This window comes from Schistocerca cancellata, chromosome 1 (assembly GCF_023864275.1).
Source record: "Schistocerca cancellata isolate TAMUIC-IGC-003103 chromosome 1, iqSchCanc2.1, whole genome shotgun sequence".
NCBI classification, from domain to species: domain Eukaryota; kingdom Metazoa; phylum Arthropoda; class Insecta; order Orthoptera; family Acrididae; genus Schistocerca; species Schistocerca cancellata.
This window is the reverse complement of record NC_064626.1, coordinates 802,993,103-803,011,232: the sequence shown is the minus strand read 5'-3', so window position 1 is coordinate 803,011,232 and position 18,130 is coordinate 802,993,103. Positions and strand designations below refer to the sequence as shown.

Genomic DNA, 18,130 nt, shown 5'->3' with positions numbered 1-18,130 from the left:
TATCTTGGTCCTCAAGTATGGTATTAGCATCATATCCATTGTCCACAAATTGCTACACACACTACAAGAAGAAATTTAGTGACAACCCACTTGAACAATCACTATCACCCAAATGTGAAACTGAGAAGACAGTTCAGATGTTTATATTCCTGGGTGTTTAGTAGTTGATGCATTTAATGTTAGCATTTCTGCTGTAGCCCCTACTATATCCCCCCTTAAATCTCCAGGAAAGGTAAAAAGCATAAGAAGAAAACAGTATGTAAAAAGGAAAGTGGAAGAAATTGAAACAAGTTTCATACAAGCAACATCTTCAAAACTTTGTGAAGTGTATAATGTACATGCACTTGGTGCAGAACCTGAAGCTAGTCATACGTGCACGAAATGTGATGTGCAGTTTCTAAACCTAAATACTGCCATCTCAGCAGCCACATACATCGAGGAGGTATAGTTACTGATATTGATACCAGGTAGCTGCTCTAAGCAGCAGATACAGATATACATACCCACTTCCTCACATTTTTTGATTTCAAAAGCTCATACAATAAAGAATGAGAAAGGTATTTGGGCATGCCCAGATTCTTACTGTGGACATCCGTTGCAAGATATACACTTTCTGTTGCTTTGGAATATTACCTACAGGATGTCAAGGATTGCAGCAGGCAAAGCCCTAACCAGGTTGGTGTTATCTCTGTTAATGAAAATGGTGAAAAAGTTAAAAAGGTAAAAAAATATATGACATAATCAATAAGAGAAGCATATCTCCTAATGAAAAAGGAGAGACCAAATTTAAAAATTGGTCTCACAAAATTCTACTGCTTACAACCAAAATGGGTAAAATGCCTTGCACTAATTTGAAATTTGTTTGTTTCGCCATAAGCAGTGTCACAGAAAAGAAGTACACAGTGATAGACCTGATGCTTTTGTATGTACGTCAAGAGCCTCAAGATAAATGTCATTTGCAGGAGTATGCAAGGTGTCCTGGTGCTGAAGTGATGGCTGTTGAGGCATTACACCTTTAGGATAGTGACAGTGATCTAGCCTTTGCATTGAGGGAGGGAGAATTGGTGAAGAAGACAGTAAAACCAGAGAAATTTGTTACAGAGGTTAGGCATTGGATCATGAAAGGAATAGCTTACCTCATATTTGAGGATTCAAAGACAGACCATAGCACAAGTAAAATAAGCCGCATCCCAGAATACTAACACATTAGTTCTGCGTTTTGACTTTCCTGAGACAGGGTCTGTTGCTTTGCAGAACAAAATTCAAAGTTACATTGGCACACAAAACAGGTGTCTATATTCTCATGTGTTGTTCACTTCCTTGGAACATCATACCGTTCTGCTACAGTCAGTGATGATGTCATTCATGACAGTGCATGCGCATGCTACACTGTCAGCATGATAATTGATGACATAGTATCTAGTAGTCCTAAACATGATTATTTGACTGATGGTGCAGCATCTCATCTTAAAAGCTGCTTTCAGTTTTATGAGCTTGCTCAACACTCTAGTACAGGAATTAAGACAAAAAATGCATATTTTCAGCAACAGGTAATGGAAAAAGTGCATGTGATGAGGTAGGATGTCTCTGTAAACAACTTGGAACAAGATTTAAGCTCCAGCATCAAGCTGTTGATGCTGCAAGAGATGCTACTGGATTTGTACACATCATATCAACATTAGTAACAAAGATGAAGCTCTTAATTCTAAATGAAAGTAGATTAAGGGAAGTGGTCTACTATGAAGCCTGTGGTAGGAGTCCTCAAGTTACTACTGGGTTGCATTCTGGAGTGGTACATACAATGCAAGAATGGTTCTCCATGAAATGCAGCCTGTTACTGTGTGTGAAATGCACAGACCACAGTACACATTAGAAGACTTTGTACTGAACCACTTCACTTCTTGTGTGTATGAAAACCAGCGGTGGGTGGGACATATAATAAGTCTCTCTCATGAGCTGTAAGATATACCTGTCTCCTTTATGACACCTCATGGTCCTGTTAATGATTTCAAATGGCCATCATCAAAAGATCAAAGTGCAGTTCCCATTTTCCCAAGTACTGCTCTTGTTGGATCATCCTTGTCCATGCGCAAATTCAGCTCGGTTACGCAAGTTCAATGGGAGGCAGATGAAAAAAGCAAATGAATGCTTTTCAGCAGGGCAGTGTTGATGGTTACATTGTAAGCAATTATAATTCATGAAAAGTCATGCCAGAAGACAATAATAATCTGTGAATAATATCATGAAAAGAAAAATGGGTAAAAATATTCTATATCTCATTTTTGTTAAAAAATGTTTTTGACCAAATTATGAATTGTTTTCCCACTCATAGTGTTTTAAAGTAATTATTTTGATTCAGAAATACCAGTTTTGCATGACATTTACTTAAAAATCAGTGATCAGCTTAAATATTTAAGTGCCTATGGTTTCTTGACGATGAGAGTAGAGCTAGGTCTAACTAAAAAATTTCTCACATATTGCACAGACTAGTATTGCCCGCTCTGATTGTACATTCCCTAAGTACAATGACCAAATAACGTACCAGGACCTTTTTAGAACTTTTAGGATAGGGGTTTTGGAGAAAATAATTTCCAAATATCCAAAAATTTTCACACTCTTTCATCTATATGTACAAATATTTTGATAGTTTCAGAATTTCATGCATTAATGTTAGCAGTCCTTCCACTTTCTCATTTCTCAAGACAGTTAACATCCTGTTAACATCCTTTGACTATTCATATTTTCAAAACATAATTTTGAAATTCGCAAAAAGTTACAAATTAGTTTATTTTTTAAAAAAATTGTGCTTATTGGAAATAAATTCAGATCTCTACCATTTTTTTTTTTTTTTTTCAATTTTCCCTTTCGTTGCGACAATTTCACAAATACTGTCTTTCTGACATTTAGAGAGATCTGTAATGTTTTAACAAACCATCAAAAAATCAAAATATTGTAGCTTTGGTGAGGTATCATGTGGAATTTCAACACATATTTTTTCCCCACAAACTTTGAAATAGTGATGTGACACATTCATTCTTAACCAGTATGGTTTGAGATGAAATCGCCCTATTATACTATTTTCAACAATGATATTATCCTATGGTGGAAAAAAATTTACTGTCAGTTGCTACTTTTATAAGAGTGAATAATGGTATGGTATTTGATCACTAATCTCAGCAATACCAACACATTTTCCACAATGTACATTACCAAGAGCCTACTCTAAAAAAATCTAAAAGAAAAATTAGTTAATTGTTGTTGATTTGTATTAACAACATACTTTTAAGGAGGTGCCGATGTTCAACCAGGGTCCAGAACCCGAAAATATCACTTAGTACATTCTTAGCAATATCAAGGTACTTTCAATCACGTCTCAACAACTGTAACATGACCCCTCCCCTTCCCCTCCCCAAATAATGCAAAATTTGTTAATTGTTGTTGACTTTAACACACAAACTACATTTTAAAGGAGTTTTTAAAGTACTTTAGTAGTAGTATTTTAAAGAAATACTGATATGTAAGTGACATCCTGAACCTGAAAATATTTAATACAACATTCATTGGGAAAGTGACATCTACTACTAAGACAAATTTTTGGGTCAAGTATAACAGAAAATTTTAAAAAATTTCTGGAATCTGCTAGAAGTAGTCATTAAAGCAATAAATATTTTCAAAAAGCAGTCATGAAGAAGCCCCACCCCCCTTGGTGTTGTGAGGATTAAGGATTAAGTCAGGATCCTATGCTTGGTGTGTACTGACAGCCAGCATTTTAAATATTGTAAATTGTATGCCTTTATTTCTCTATGGAAAACATCACATTTAATATCTCTACTATGAGGTATGTGAGGAAAGTAATAAGACTGACAACACTGTGAGCAACTGACAACATTGTGTTGTTCAACTTGTGGAGACTGTTGTGTTCATCTCTTCTAAATGCTCAGTCTGAAATTCAACTACCTACAGCCATCACATGATTTTTAGAGAACCATCAGTTAAATTGTGTTTTTGTTGTGTGTTATGAAAATCAAACAGCAGAATTTAGAGCAATGTTGTGCCCTCAGGTTTTGTGTTAACTTGGGGAATCCAAAATTGTGACATTTGAAGAGTTGAAACACGCCTATGGGGAATATTTCATACAACAAGCACAAGATTTTCTCTGGAAAAACAATTTTTGGAACGCTGAGACCATGTTCCCCCCCATGAACCATGGACCTTGCCGTTGGTGGGGAGGCTTGCGTGCCTCAGCGATACAGGTAGCCGTACCGTAGGTACAACCACAACGGAGGGGTATCTGTTGAGAGGCCAGACAAACGTGTGGTTCCTGAAGAGGGGCAGCAGCCTTTTCAGTAGTTGCAAGGGCAACAGTCTGGTTGATTGACTGATCTGGCCTTGTAAAACTAACCAAAACGGCCTTACTGTGCTGGTACTGCGAACGGCTGAAAGCAAGGGGAAACTACAGCCGTAATTTTTCCCGAGGGCATGCAGCTTTACTGTATGGTTAGATGATGATGGCGTCCTCTTGGGTAAAATATTCCGGAGGTAAAATAGTTCCCCATTCGGATCTCCGGGCGGGGAGTACTCAAGAGGATGTCGTTATCAGGAGAAAGAAAACTGGCGGTCTACGGATCGGAGCGTGGAATGTCAGATCCCTTAATCGGGCAGGTAGGTTAGAAAATTTGAAAAGGGAAATGGATAGGTTAAAGTTAGATATAGTGGGAATTAGTGAAGTTCGGTGGCAGGAGGAACAAGACTTCTGGTCAGGTGACTACAGGGTTATAAACACAAAGTCAAACAGGGGTAATGCAGGAGTAGGTTTAATAATGAATAGGAAAATAGGAATGCGGGTAAGCTACTACAAACAGTATAGTGAACGCATTATTGTGGCCAAGATAGATACGAAGCCCACACCTACTACAGTAGTACAAGTTTATATGCCAACTAGCTCTGCAGATGACGAAGAAATTGAAGAAATGTATGATGAAATAAAAGAAATTATTCAGATAGTGAAGGGAGACGAAAATTTAATAGTCATGGGTGACTGGAATTCGGTAGTAGGAAAAGGGAGAGAAGGAAACGTAGTAGGTGAATATGGATTGGGGCTAAGAAATGAAAGAGGAAGCCGCCTGGTAGAATTTTGCACAGAGCACAACTTAATCATAGCTAACACTTGGTTTAAGAATCATGATAGATGGTTGTATACATGGAAGAACCCTGGAGATACTAAAAGGTATCAGATAGATTATATAATGGTAAGACAGAGATTTAGGAACCAGGTTTTAAATTGTAAGACATTTCCAGGGGCAGATGTGGACTCTGACCACAATCTATTGGCTATGACCTGTAGATTAAAACTGAAGAAACTGCAAAAAGGTGGGAATTTAAGGAGATGGGACCTGGATAAACTGAAAGAACCAGAGGTTGTACAGAGTTTCAGGGAGGGCATAAGGGAACAATTGACAGGAATGGGGGAAAGAAATACAGTAGAAGAAGAATGGGTAGCTTTGAGGGATGAAGTAGTGAAGGCAGCAGAGGATCAAGTAGGTAAAAGACGAGGGCTAGTAGATTTCCTTGGGTAACAGAAGAAATACTGAATTTAATTGATGAAAGGAGAAAATATAAAAATGCAGTACATGAAGCAGGCAAAAAGGAATACAAACGTCTCAAAAATGAGATCGACAGGAAGTGCAAAATGGCTAAGCAGGGATGGCTAGAGGACAAATGTAAGGATGTAGAGGCGTATCTCACGAGGGGTAAGATAGATACTGCCTACAGGAAAATTAAAGAGACCTTTGGAGATAAGAGAACCACTTGTATGAACATAAAGAGCTCAGATGGAAACCCAGTTCTAAGCAAAGAAGGGAAAGCAGAAAGGTAGAAGGAGTATATAGGGGGTCTATACAAGGGTGATGTATTTGAGGACAATATTATGGAAATGGAAGAGGATGTAGATGAAGATGAAATGGGAGATACGATACTGCGTGAAGAGTTTGACAGAGCACTGAAAGACCTGAGTCGAAACAAGGCCCCCGGAGTAGACAACATTCCATTGGAACTACTGACGGCCTTGGGAGAGCCAGTCCTGACAAAACTTTACCATCTGGTGAGCAAGATGTATGAAACAGGCGAAATACCCTCAGACTTCAAGAAGAATATAATAATTCCAATCCCAAAGAAAGCAGGTGTTGACAGATGTGAAAATTGCCGAACAATCAGTTTAATAAGCCACAGCTGCAAAATACTAACACGAATTCTTTACAGACGAATGGAAAAACTAGTAGAAGCCGACCTCGGGGAAGATCAGTTTGGATTCCGTAGAAATACTGGAACACGTGAGGCAATACTGACCTTACGACTTATCTTAGAAGAAAGATTAAGGAAAGGCAAACCTACGTTTCTAGCATTTGTAGACTTAGAGAAAGCTTTTGACAATGTTGACTGGAATACTCTCTTTCAAATTCTAAAGGTGGCAGGGGTAAAATACAGGGAGCGAAAGGTTATTTACAATTTGTACAGAAACCAGATGGCAGTTATAAGAGTCGAGGGACATGAAAGGGAAGCAGTGGTTGGGAAGGGAGTGAGACAGGGTTGTAGCCTCTCCCCAATGTTATTCAATCTGTATATTGAGCAAGCAGTAAAGGAAACAAAAGAAAAATTCGGAGTAGGTATTAAAATCCATGGAGAAGAAATAAAAACTTTGAGGTTCACCGATGACATTGTAATTCTGTCAGAGACAGCAATGGACTTGGAAGAGCAGTTGAACGGAATGGATGGTGTCATGAAGGGAGGATATAAGATGAACATCAACAAAAACAAAACGAGGATAATGGAATGTAGTCGAACTAAGTCGGGTGATGTTGAGGGTATTAGATTAGGAAATGAGGCACTTAAAGTAGTAAAGGAGTTTTGCTATTTGGGGAGCAAAATAACTGATGATGGTCGAAGTAGAGAGGATATCAAATGTAGACTGGCAATGGCAAGGAAAGCGTTTCTGAAGAAGAGAAATCTGTTAACATCGAGTATAGATTTAAGTGTCAGGAAGTCATTTCTGAAAGTATTTGTATGGAAAAATGAAATGAAATGTCGTGTGATGAGGGCCTCCCGTCGGGTAGACTGCTCGTCTGGTGCAAGTCTTTCGATTTGACGCCACTTCGGTGACTTGCGCGTTGATTTGTATGGAGTGTAGCCATGTATGGAAGTGAAACATGGACGGTAAATAGTTTGGACAAGAAGAGAATAGAAGCTTTCGAAATGTGGTGCTACAGAAGAATGCTGAAGACTAGATGGGTAGATCACATAACTAATGAGGAAGTATTGAATAGGATTGGGGAGAAGAGAAGTTTGTGGCACAACTTGACCAGAAGAAGGGATCGGTTGGTAGGACATGTTCTGAGGCATCAAGGGATCACCAATTTAGTATTGGAGGGCAGCGTGGAGGGTAAAAATCGTAGGGGGAGACCAAGAGATGAATACACTAAGCAGATTCAGAAGGATGTAGGTTGCAGTAGGTACTGGGAGATGAAGAAGCTTGCACAGGATAGAGTAGCATGGAGAGCTGCATCAAACCAGTCTCAGGACTGATGACCACAACAACAACAACGAGACCATGTTGAAGATGAACCTCATTCAGGGAGACCTCCAGCTTCAAAAACCTACAAAAATGTTGAATGTGTGCATGCTGTTGTGGGATCAGACTGAGATTTAACAATAAGGATGATGGATGATCTGTTAAACACCCTCATTGTACATCAAATTTTGAACAAAGTTTTGCACATGCAAAAGATTTGTGCCAAAATGGTGCTGAAAAACTTCACTACTGAGCAGAAGGACAGTCACAGAAGTGTGTGCATTGATCTTCTTGAGAGGATTGCCAATGCCCAAGAATGGTTCAGTCGTGTGATCACAGGTGATGAGTCCTGGATTTTTTGTGCCAAAGTGAGGAGTGGCATACTGAAGACATCTCCTCAACTGAAAAAATGTTTGAATGAGCAGCTTAAAGATCAAAACAATGCTGATTTGCTTTTTTGACAGTAGTGGTTATCAGGCATAAGGAATTTGTTCCTCCACAACAAAATGTCAATCAAATGTTTTACAAAGATGTTCTTGAAAGGCTCAAGAAAAGGGTGAATCAAGTGAGACCGGACATTGCAGGTAAGCGGATGTTGCATCATAATAATGCCTTGCATCACAGGGCCTTCCATCACAGAATTTTTGACCTCAAAAGGAATTCTTATTGTTTGACAGCCTCCCTCTTTACCTGATTTGAGTCCTTGTGACTCTTTTCTTTTGCCAAAATTGAAAAAGTCTTGAAAGGACACCATTTTGGCACTCTGGAGAACATTCAAAACAATGTGACCAATGGGTGTTAAAGGCTGTACCAGTTGAAGCCTTTCAGTGCTGCTACCAAGACCGGGAATGACACTGGCATATAGCTGCCAAAGGGAACTATTTTGAAGGGGATAATAATGTTGTTTGGAAAATATAAAATCTTTGATACATAAAAAGTCAGTCTCATTAGTTTTCTCACACACCTTGTATTCATCTATGTGAAAAACACAAGCATAATAATATACAAACACGCTGTGAACAAATAAGCCTATTTTGTTATACTCAGAGATTAAAGGCATAAAAATGTACAGACCAAAACTGTACACAAGTGTGTACCGGCACAGACTACTGTATTCTATGGACAAAATAGTTGGTGAATATGATAATCAATTACATGGGTAAGAAAGGGAGGAGTGGCAGCAGAGGGGAGAAAGAAGTGAATGGAACACATGACTGAACCATTCGTGGGCATTGGCAATCCTCTCAAGAAGATCAATGCACACATTTCTTTGCCTGTCCTTCTGCTCAGTTGCTAGGTTTTTCAGCACCATTTTGGCACAAATCTCTCACACGTGCAAAACTTTGTTCAAAATTTGATGGACATTGAAAGTGTTCAACAGATCACCCATCATCCTTATTGTTAAATGTCAATTGGGTCTCACAACAACACGCATACATTCGATGTTTTTGAAGCTGGAGGTCTCCCTGAGTGAGGTTAATCTTCAACATGTTCCCGGCCTTCCAAAAATAATTTTGCCAGCAAAAATCTTGTGCTCTTCATACACAATGTCCCCCATAGGCCTGTTTCAACTCTTCAAAGGACACACTTTCGGATTCCCCAAGTTCAACACAAACCCTGATGGCATAACATTGCTCTAAATTCTGCTGTTTGATTTTCGTATCACACAACAAAAACATAACTCCACTTATGGTGCTGTAAAAATCATGTGATGGCTGAAGGCAGATGAAACTCAGACTGAGCATTTGGAAGAGATGAAGGCACTGGTCTCCTCAAGCAGAACAACACAATATTGCTACATTGCTCAATGTTGTCAGTTTCATTACTTTTCACACATATCTCGTAACAGAGATGGGTCAACTTGAGTTACCAAAACAGGTTAACTCGTATTGAAGGGATTTCAAGTCAGCCTGGTTTAAGAGCGTTGCTAATTCGAGTTGTATTCACACAGTGCATGGCAGCCGCTGCTACTTGTGACAGTTTTGCGCAAGGTTGTAGTTTACCGCCATTGTGGCAACCGAACCTGAGTTAAGTGCCTACAGTGATCTTTAAAAGTACAGTATCCTATTATGATTTGTTTAGTTGAAATTTGGGATGCGTTTGGAAAGTGTTATTTTCAAGGGGGTTAAGATCATGCAATTGCCATCCAAATTTTACAGAAAATAAAATGGCTCATGAGTGTATTCAAATTTCATCCTGTAGTGTTGCATTCATTATTCTTAGCAATAGCAATGCATTTTCCATAATGTGCATTGCCAGCGGATGTTGCACTTCATGCCCATGTTAAAGGAAGTTAGAAAAAAACAAAGTTCATTAATTGTTGTTGCCTTATATTAACAACACACTTTTTAAAGAGGTAGCAATGTATAAGTCAGGTCCTGAACTTGAAAATATTTCATACTAGCTTAGCGCCCGCTGCTTTGCTCGTGTAGACTGTATGGTCTGCACAGATGATTTTTTTCCTCCCTTCCTCTTTAATAGAACTTTTATGATCATCATCATCATCATCATCTAAGACTGATTATGCCTTTCAGCGTTCAGTCTGGAGCATAGCCCCCCTTATACAGTTCCTCCATGATCCCCTATTCAGTGCTAACATAGGTGCCTCTTCTGATGTTAAACCTATTACTTCAAAATCATTCTTAACCGAATCCAGGTACCTTCTCCTCAGTCTGCCCTGACTCCTCCTACCCTCTACTGCTGAATCCATGAGGCTCTTGGATAACCTTGCTTCTCCCATGCGTGTAACATGACCCCACCATCTAAGCCTGTTCGCCCTGACTGATACATCTATAGAGTTCATTCCCAGTTTTTCTTTGATTTCCTCATTGTGGACACCCTCCTGCTTTTATGTTATTCACAAATTGCTACACCTTCTAAACTTTTCACACTAAATAAGGTCATGAAGCAAAGTATTTGTTGAATGTACTTCTGACTAAAAAGCAATTCTGGTAGCTGGAGTAAAAGGTTTTTGTTAATCATGCCTTGGATGTTCTTGTGGTGGTAGACCTCTAACAAATGTCTCTTTACATCTAACTGAGATGTGAAATACCAGTTTTCATAGGTTTACCTTTAAAATAATTTTAAATAACAAAATATTTTCTTAAAAATTTTACCCCCTTAGGTTGTTGAATTTCCAAAAATGCTGAAGCATGTATTTTTTTTTAAATTTATGACTGTGAAACCATATGATAAACCAGTTATCGTAGTTCTAGCTTCAAAATTGCTTTAATAGCAAGTATATTTACAAAAAGCCTTTCATCACCTGTAACACCCCCTTAGGATTGTAATTTGGAAAAATCCCCTGCTAAATGATGCCTATACTATAAGATCCACACTATCTCCAAATTTCAAGTTCCTATCCTTAGCAGTCTGGGCTGGGTGATGAAGAGCCAGTGAACCAGTCTGTCACTATTCCACATCCTCAAGAGCTGAATTTCCAAAAACAGTGAAACACATATTTTTCCATTTGTAACTGCAAGGCCAAATACCAATTGTCACAGATATAGCTTTAAAAATGCTTTCACAATGAAATTTTTATAAAACATTCCACCTCTCTATTTCACCCAATTATGGGTAAAGTATGCAAAAACAGTAAAATGGGTATTTTTTATATCTAACAGAGGAGCCAAATACAAATTTTCATAAGATTTATCTTCAAAAATGCTTGCATAATTACACATGTCCATAAAACCTTACATCCCCTATTTCACCCCCGTAAAGGTTGTTCCCAAAAATAGTGAAAGATGTGTCTTTTATTTCTAATGAAGAAGCTAAATTCAAATTTTTATTGATTTAGCTTTCAAAATGCTTTCATAATATTTCATAATACACCCCCGTAGGGGTTGAATTTCCAAAATCACTGAAACAAACATTTTTTATTTATAATTGAGAGGTCAAATATCAATTTTCATAGATGTAGCTTCATAAATACACTCCTGGAAATGGAAAAAAGAACACATTGACACCAGTGTGTCAGACCCACCATACTTGCTCCGGACACTGCGAGAGGGCTGTACAAGCAATGATCACACGCACGGCACAGCGGACACACCAGGAACCGCGGTGTTGGCCGTCGAATGGCGCTAGCTGCGCAGCATTTGTGCACCGCCGCCGTCAGTGTCAGCCAGTTTGCCGTGGCATACGGAGCTCCATCGCAGTCTTTAACACTGGTAGCATGCCGCGACAGCGTGGACGTGAACCGTATGTGCAGTTGACGGACTTTGAGCGAGGGCGTATAGTGGGCATGCGGGAGGCCGGGTGGACGTACCGCCGAATTGCTCAACACGTGGGACCTGAGGTCTCCACAGTACATCGATGTTGTCGCCAGTGGTCGGCGGAAGGTGCACGTGCCCGTCGACCTGGGACCGGACCGCAGCGATGCACGGATGCACGCCAAGACCGTAGGATCCTACGCAGTGCCGTAGGGGACCGCACCGCCACTTCCCAGCAAATTAGGGACACTGTTGCTCCTGGGGTATCGGCGAGGACCATTCGCAACCGTCTCCATGAAGCTGGTCTACGGTCGCGCACACCGTTAGGCCGTCTTCCGCTCACGCCCCAACATCGTGCAGCCCGCCTCCAGTGGTGTCGCGACAGGCGTGAATGGAGGGACGAATGGAGACGTGTCGTCTTCAGTGATGAGAGTCGCTTCTGCCTTGGTGCCAATGATGGTCGTATGCGTGTTTGGCGCCGTGCAGGTGAGCGCCACAATCAGGACTGCATACGACCGAGGCACACAGGGCCAACACCCGGCATCATGGTGTGGGGAGCGATCTCTTACACTGGTCGTACACCACTGGTGATCGTCGAGGGGACACTGAATAGTGCACGGTACATCCAAACCGTCATCGAACCCATCGTTCTACCATTCCTAGACCGGCAAGGGAACTTGTTGTTCCAACAGGACAATGCACGTCCGCATGTATCCCGTGCCACCCAACGTGCTCTAGAAGGTGTAAGTCAACTACCCTGGCCAGCAAGATCTCCGGATCTGTCCCCCATTGAGCATGTTTGGGACTGGATGAAGCGTTGTCTCACGCGGTCTGCACGTCCAGCACGAACGCTGGTCCAACTGAGGCGCCAGGTGGAAATGGCATGGCAAGCCGTTCCACAGGACTACATCCAGCATCTCTACGATCGTCTCCATGGGAGAATAGCAGCCTGCATTGCTGCGAAAGGTGGATATACACTGTACTAGTGCCGACATTGTGCATGCTCTATTGCCTGTGTCTATGTGCCTGTGGTTCTGTCAGTGTGATCATGTGATGTATCTGACCCCAGGAATGTGTCAATAAAGTTTCCCCTTCCTGGGACAATGAATTCACGGTGTTCTTATTTCAATTTCCAGGAGTGTACTTTAGTAGTTCTTTAATAATGATTTATTTTCAAAAATTTGCAAAAAAAAAAAAAAAACTGAAACACGTGTTTCCTTCTTTTTGACCAAGAAACCAAATATCGATTTTTGTAGGTCTAGCTTCAAAATTGCCTTAATAGTGACAGGTTTTCAAAAAACTTTTCATACCCAATCTCACCCTTAGGTGTGGTATTTCAAAAATCCCTTATTAAACGATGCCTACAGTGTAAGATCAACAACCTCTGCAAATTTCAAGTTTCTATCCTTAGTGGTTTGGGCTGCACGATGATGAATCTGTGAGTGAGTGAGTGATTCTGTCAGGACATTGCCTTTTATATACAGAAGTTACAGTCATTGTGAAAAGAGAGATCACTATTAAGACTTAAATTTTTGGGTTAAGGCACAGCAGTCACTCACACTTGTGGCAGGGCATTTGGCTGCAAAATCACCGTTTATGAACTGCCCTCAAGAAAGAAACTGATTGACATGTTAGAAAATTTATAATAATTTTGAGTGTGCAGCTTGTAAGAAATAAATTGCAATAGAGGGATCTCAGAAAATAAAAAAAAATGTTTAGAGTTTGATCACAGATTTCATATAAGAAACAAAAAAAGACATGTTCCACCAATCTTTAAACATGGAAACAGAAAAGATCGTAACAGCTACAGAGGTACCTATTTAATCAGCGTTGTGGGTAAAATCTTCTCAGGTATTGTTGAAAGGAAAGTGCGAGTATTAGTTGAGGACAAATTGGATGAAAATCAGTGTGGGTTTAGGCCTCCTAGAGGTTGTCAGGACCAGATCTTTAGCTTACGGCAAATAATGGAGAAGTGTTACGAGTGGAACAGGGAACTTTATAGATCTAGAAAAGGCATATGACCAGGTTCCTAGGAGGAAGTTGTTGTCTGTTCTACAAGATTATGGAATAGGAGGCAAACTTTTGCAAGCAATTAAAGGTCTTTACATAGATAGTCAGACAGCAGTTAGAGTTGACGGTACATTGAGTTCATGGTTCAGAGTAGTTTCAGAGGTAAGACAAGGCTGCAACCTGTCTCCACTGTTGTTCGTAATATTTAAGGATCATATTTTGAAAACAACAGACTGGCTGGGTGAGATTAAGGTATGTGAACACAAAATATGCAGTCTCGCATATGCGGGTGACAGTTGTGATGGCAGATTCGATTGAAAGTTTGTAAAGTAATATTTCAGAGCTATATCAGAAATGTAAGGACTATGGTATGAAGATTAGCATCTCCAAAACGAAAGTAATGTCAGTGGGAAAGAGATATAAATGGATTGAGTGCCAAATAGGAGGAACAAAGTTAGAACATGTGGGTGGTTCCAAGTACTTAGGATGCATTTTCTCACAGGATGGCAACATAGTGAAAGAACTGGAAGCGAGGTGTAGCAAAGCTAATGCAGTGAGTGCTCAGCTACAATCTACTCTCTTCTGCAAGAAGGAAATCAGTATCAAGACTAAGTTATCTGTGCACCGTTCAATCTTTCGACCAGCTTTGTTGTATGGGAGTGAAAGCTGGGTGGATTCAGGTTACCTTATCAATAAGGTTGAGGTTACGGATATGAAAGTAGCTAGGATGATTGCAGGTACTAGTAGATGGGAACAATGGCAGGAGGGTGCCCACAATGAGGAAATCAAAGAAAAACTGGGAATGAACTCTATAGATGTAGCAGTCAGGGCAAACAGGCTTAGATGGTTGGGTCATGTTACATGCATGGGAGAAGCAAGGTTACCCAAGAGACTCATGGGTTCAGCAGCAGAGGGTAGGAGGAGTCGGGGTAGACCAAGGAGAAGGTGCCTGGATTCAGTTAAGAATGATTTTGAAGTAATAGGCTTAACATCAGAAGAGGCACCAATGTTAGCACTGAATAGGGGATCATGGAGGAATTTTATAAGGGGGACTATGCTCCAGACTGAACGCTGAAAGGCATAATCAGTCTTAAATGATGATGATGATGAACAAAATTGCAATGAAAAAGGTATGCAAACTGCACAGATGCTAACGAGGGAAATAAATGCTAGAATTATTTTTCTGCCATCTTGGTTTGGTTACTGTATTTTCAGAGAAGTTATAACCCGAGCAGATGTGAATGTGGCAAATGACATCTAACATTAATTTAACTTTTCAAGCCAACTCAGTTTGAACAAGCTTAGGGTCAACTCGGTTTATGAAATGGGCTAACTTGGGTTGGATTATTACTGAGTCGAGTTGAACGCGTTGCACGATAGGTGGTGCTGAGCTAAGGTTTGTTTCGCACTAGTTCGAAGTTCAGCGCCGCTTTCACACTGACTGAACTTACGTTTATCAGAGTCAGATGTCTATATCTCTGCTCAGACGCAAAAGAGAGATGGTGTTGAATGTTATCTCAGTCCCCCCTCCCTTCCCGACACAACCCAGTTTAACTCAGTTTCCACAAACTTTCAACTTGGTTAACTCTGTTTGACGTAAACCCATTCCAAAGTCGTGCAACAGATACTAAAGATTGTTACTAATCCTAATTTCTATTTTAAATTATGCACTTGATGAGAAAGGATCCTGAGAACAGTAAGACTTTCAACATTGTTAATAAAATAATTTGTGACAAGGCCAAAAGGACTGCTAATCATACAGTCAAATCTGTCTTACTAATATAACAGCAAAGGTGCAAGCACAGTTACTGTGTGACTGACAAGGAACACACACAACTCCTTGCCCATGTCCTGAGATTGTGCCAATATGGTTAATCGATGTAGTAGATAGATTCTAACAAAAGTTCATAATGTCAATAATGACTGACATCATAGGTGCCATCAATAAGCTATGGTGATTTGTTGCCTCTGTGAATATGAGAGAACTTAGAACATCCACAGAACATTGCACCACTGTTTCTGAGACTATGGTATAGGTTGACTGGTAAAATACTCTGTAGAGGAACATAAAATCATGAAAAGAATTACACGAGGGTGCCAAACAGAGTCAATACAAGGGGAAATTTTCTTGGCATTTAGTAACAACTGACACCCCTCCCCCCTTTCCAGAGAAGGAGACAAAGAAAAACAAAGAATCATAACAAATGAAATTCACATATTAGTGGTAGTTTCAGCCTCCAGGGCTGCTTGACAGAGAAAGGCAATGATTAACTAAAACACTGAGGAGACTGATTGGTTTACACTAAGTGTAAAGCAAAGAAACTTGCCATCAGCACACACAAAAACAAGTGCTGTATTTGGAGTTTAGGAAAAGACTTTGAAGCTCAACTGACAAGTTAGGAAACACGTTTACAGAACTAAAGTGCCATCTGTACGTACACAGGAATCCATCTAGTGAAAAAAGGAAATATAATGGGTATCTCAACAAAGAGGCAAGATTGCCAACAATTTCATTTTTTTACAATGTACACATTACACACATGAGCAGTCCAAATACTCGAAAGCACTGTCTCCACACAATAATAATTTCTGTGGCTAACATGAGATCATAAAAACCACTAGTAGAGGCACAATAAAGTGTTAACTAAATATTGATGTGCGTACTCTTTAGACCCACTAGTGCCTCTGGAACGACGCAATGGACTGATTATATAATGTAATTGGGTATATAAAAAAATATCATCTCCAAGTAGCGGCAAGACAACACACATACAAAAAAAAGTTTTACTTACGCAAGCTTTCAAATCAAGTGGCTCCTTCTTTCGCCAGAGGGGCTGAAGAGACAGGAAGATGGGTGAAGGGAAAGAAACTGGAGAGATTTAGGAAAAGGGGTAGAGTTTGGAAAAGTCACCAAGAACCCCGGGTCAGGAGAGGCTTACCAGACAGGATGAGAAGGAAATACTTGCACTCACATTGGACAAATTGATATTTTGTAGAATAATCCAAATTACATAATTATTAGATTCCAGCATGCATAAGGATGAGGTGTGGGGATGTAGGGGCAGAGGGGGGGAGGGGAGGGGAGGTGAGTAACTCCACATAAAAAACATATGAGTCCATCTGGCTCCGGATGTAGCAACCTGTGAGGGGCCCCTCCCTAGGGTTACAGGTGAAACCTCGTCAATAGTCTTGAAACTGGAAGAGATAACAGAATAACCACCCAGAGTAAACGTTTCAGCATCTGCACATAACAAGCAATTAAAGGTCAGTACCTGTTTGCCTCATTGGTGCAGCTGCAAACAAAGCTCTGGAATAAACCACCCCCGTTCCATTTACCCAGCAAAAGGTGGACTCACAATCCAAGCACAGACACACATCATGAGAGGAAATCTATCAATACCTCAGGTACTAACAAATCTACCAGTGCCCATAGCAGCACCACAACTAGACTATGGGAAACTGGAGAGTTCGGGCCACCATAAAAACAGAGGGAGTTAAAAACTTCTGCCAACATTTCCACCAAAGTGAATACATACTTAGGAACACTGAACATCAATAGACTTGTAACAGGAGGGAAACTAGGTGAATGAGAAAATATGCTGGACGAACAAAAGCACCTGATATTGGCAATTCAAGAGACCCATATTACAGACAACACTATAGACTTTAGTAACTACTGACTGTTAAGGAACAAAACAGACAGGGAAATAGGCAAAGGAGCTCCAACCATCAGAAACTAGTAGTTTCTGGAAACTAGTAGTTTTTTACCACAGGGTTTTGTGTTGCCTTAATATAAATCTCGTTTTGTCTATTTTCTTCAATTCTTACTGGGAATTAGCAACTTTCTAGCTCAATAGATTAAAAGATAATCAGCAAGCTTAATTTAATGTTGTTTGTTCTCCGCTTTGTAATGCACTGCACTAGCCAAAATACAGCCTCACTATCAATGCAATTCTCGAACACAAGATGAGTTGGTTGATGTTCTTAAGCTGGAAATCACCCTGACTACTGTGAAACGATTGGCAGCTGCTACGAATTGGTGTGTTGGAAGAGCTCCCGAGAGTCATGTGCCTGTGATACCCATGTCAAAGGTATCTCAACTACTATCATGTCTCCTCCACAGAAAGTACATGATCTGTCATTAATCATCCACTTGACTGCGAGTGGCATGTTAATGGTAGATCTAGGCATTCTGTACAGGGTGGATGGGGACCAGGGAGGGCTCAGTGTGTTGTACCAGTCCCCCCAACTAACAAGCCTGAAGAGCTGTCTTTCACTGAAACTGAAACTAGCCAGTGGGACTCATTTCACCTGTTTTCGGGAAACCTGTTTTGTCCATTGT

At 40.2% G+C, this 18,130-nt stretch overlaps 1 protein-coding gene across 2 annotated transcripts in view; it reads right to left on the bottom strand.

The window, feature by feature from the left end:
• The window catches only part of LOC126187944 (afadin-like), a 124,576-nt gene that overhangs the window by 21,983 nt on the left and 84,463 nt on the right, over positions 1-18,130 (bottom strand). The window lies entirely within an intron of this gene.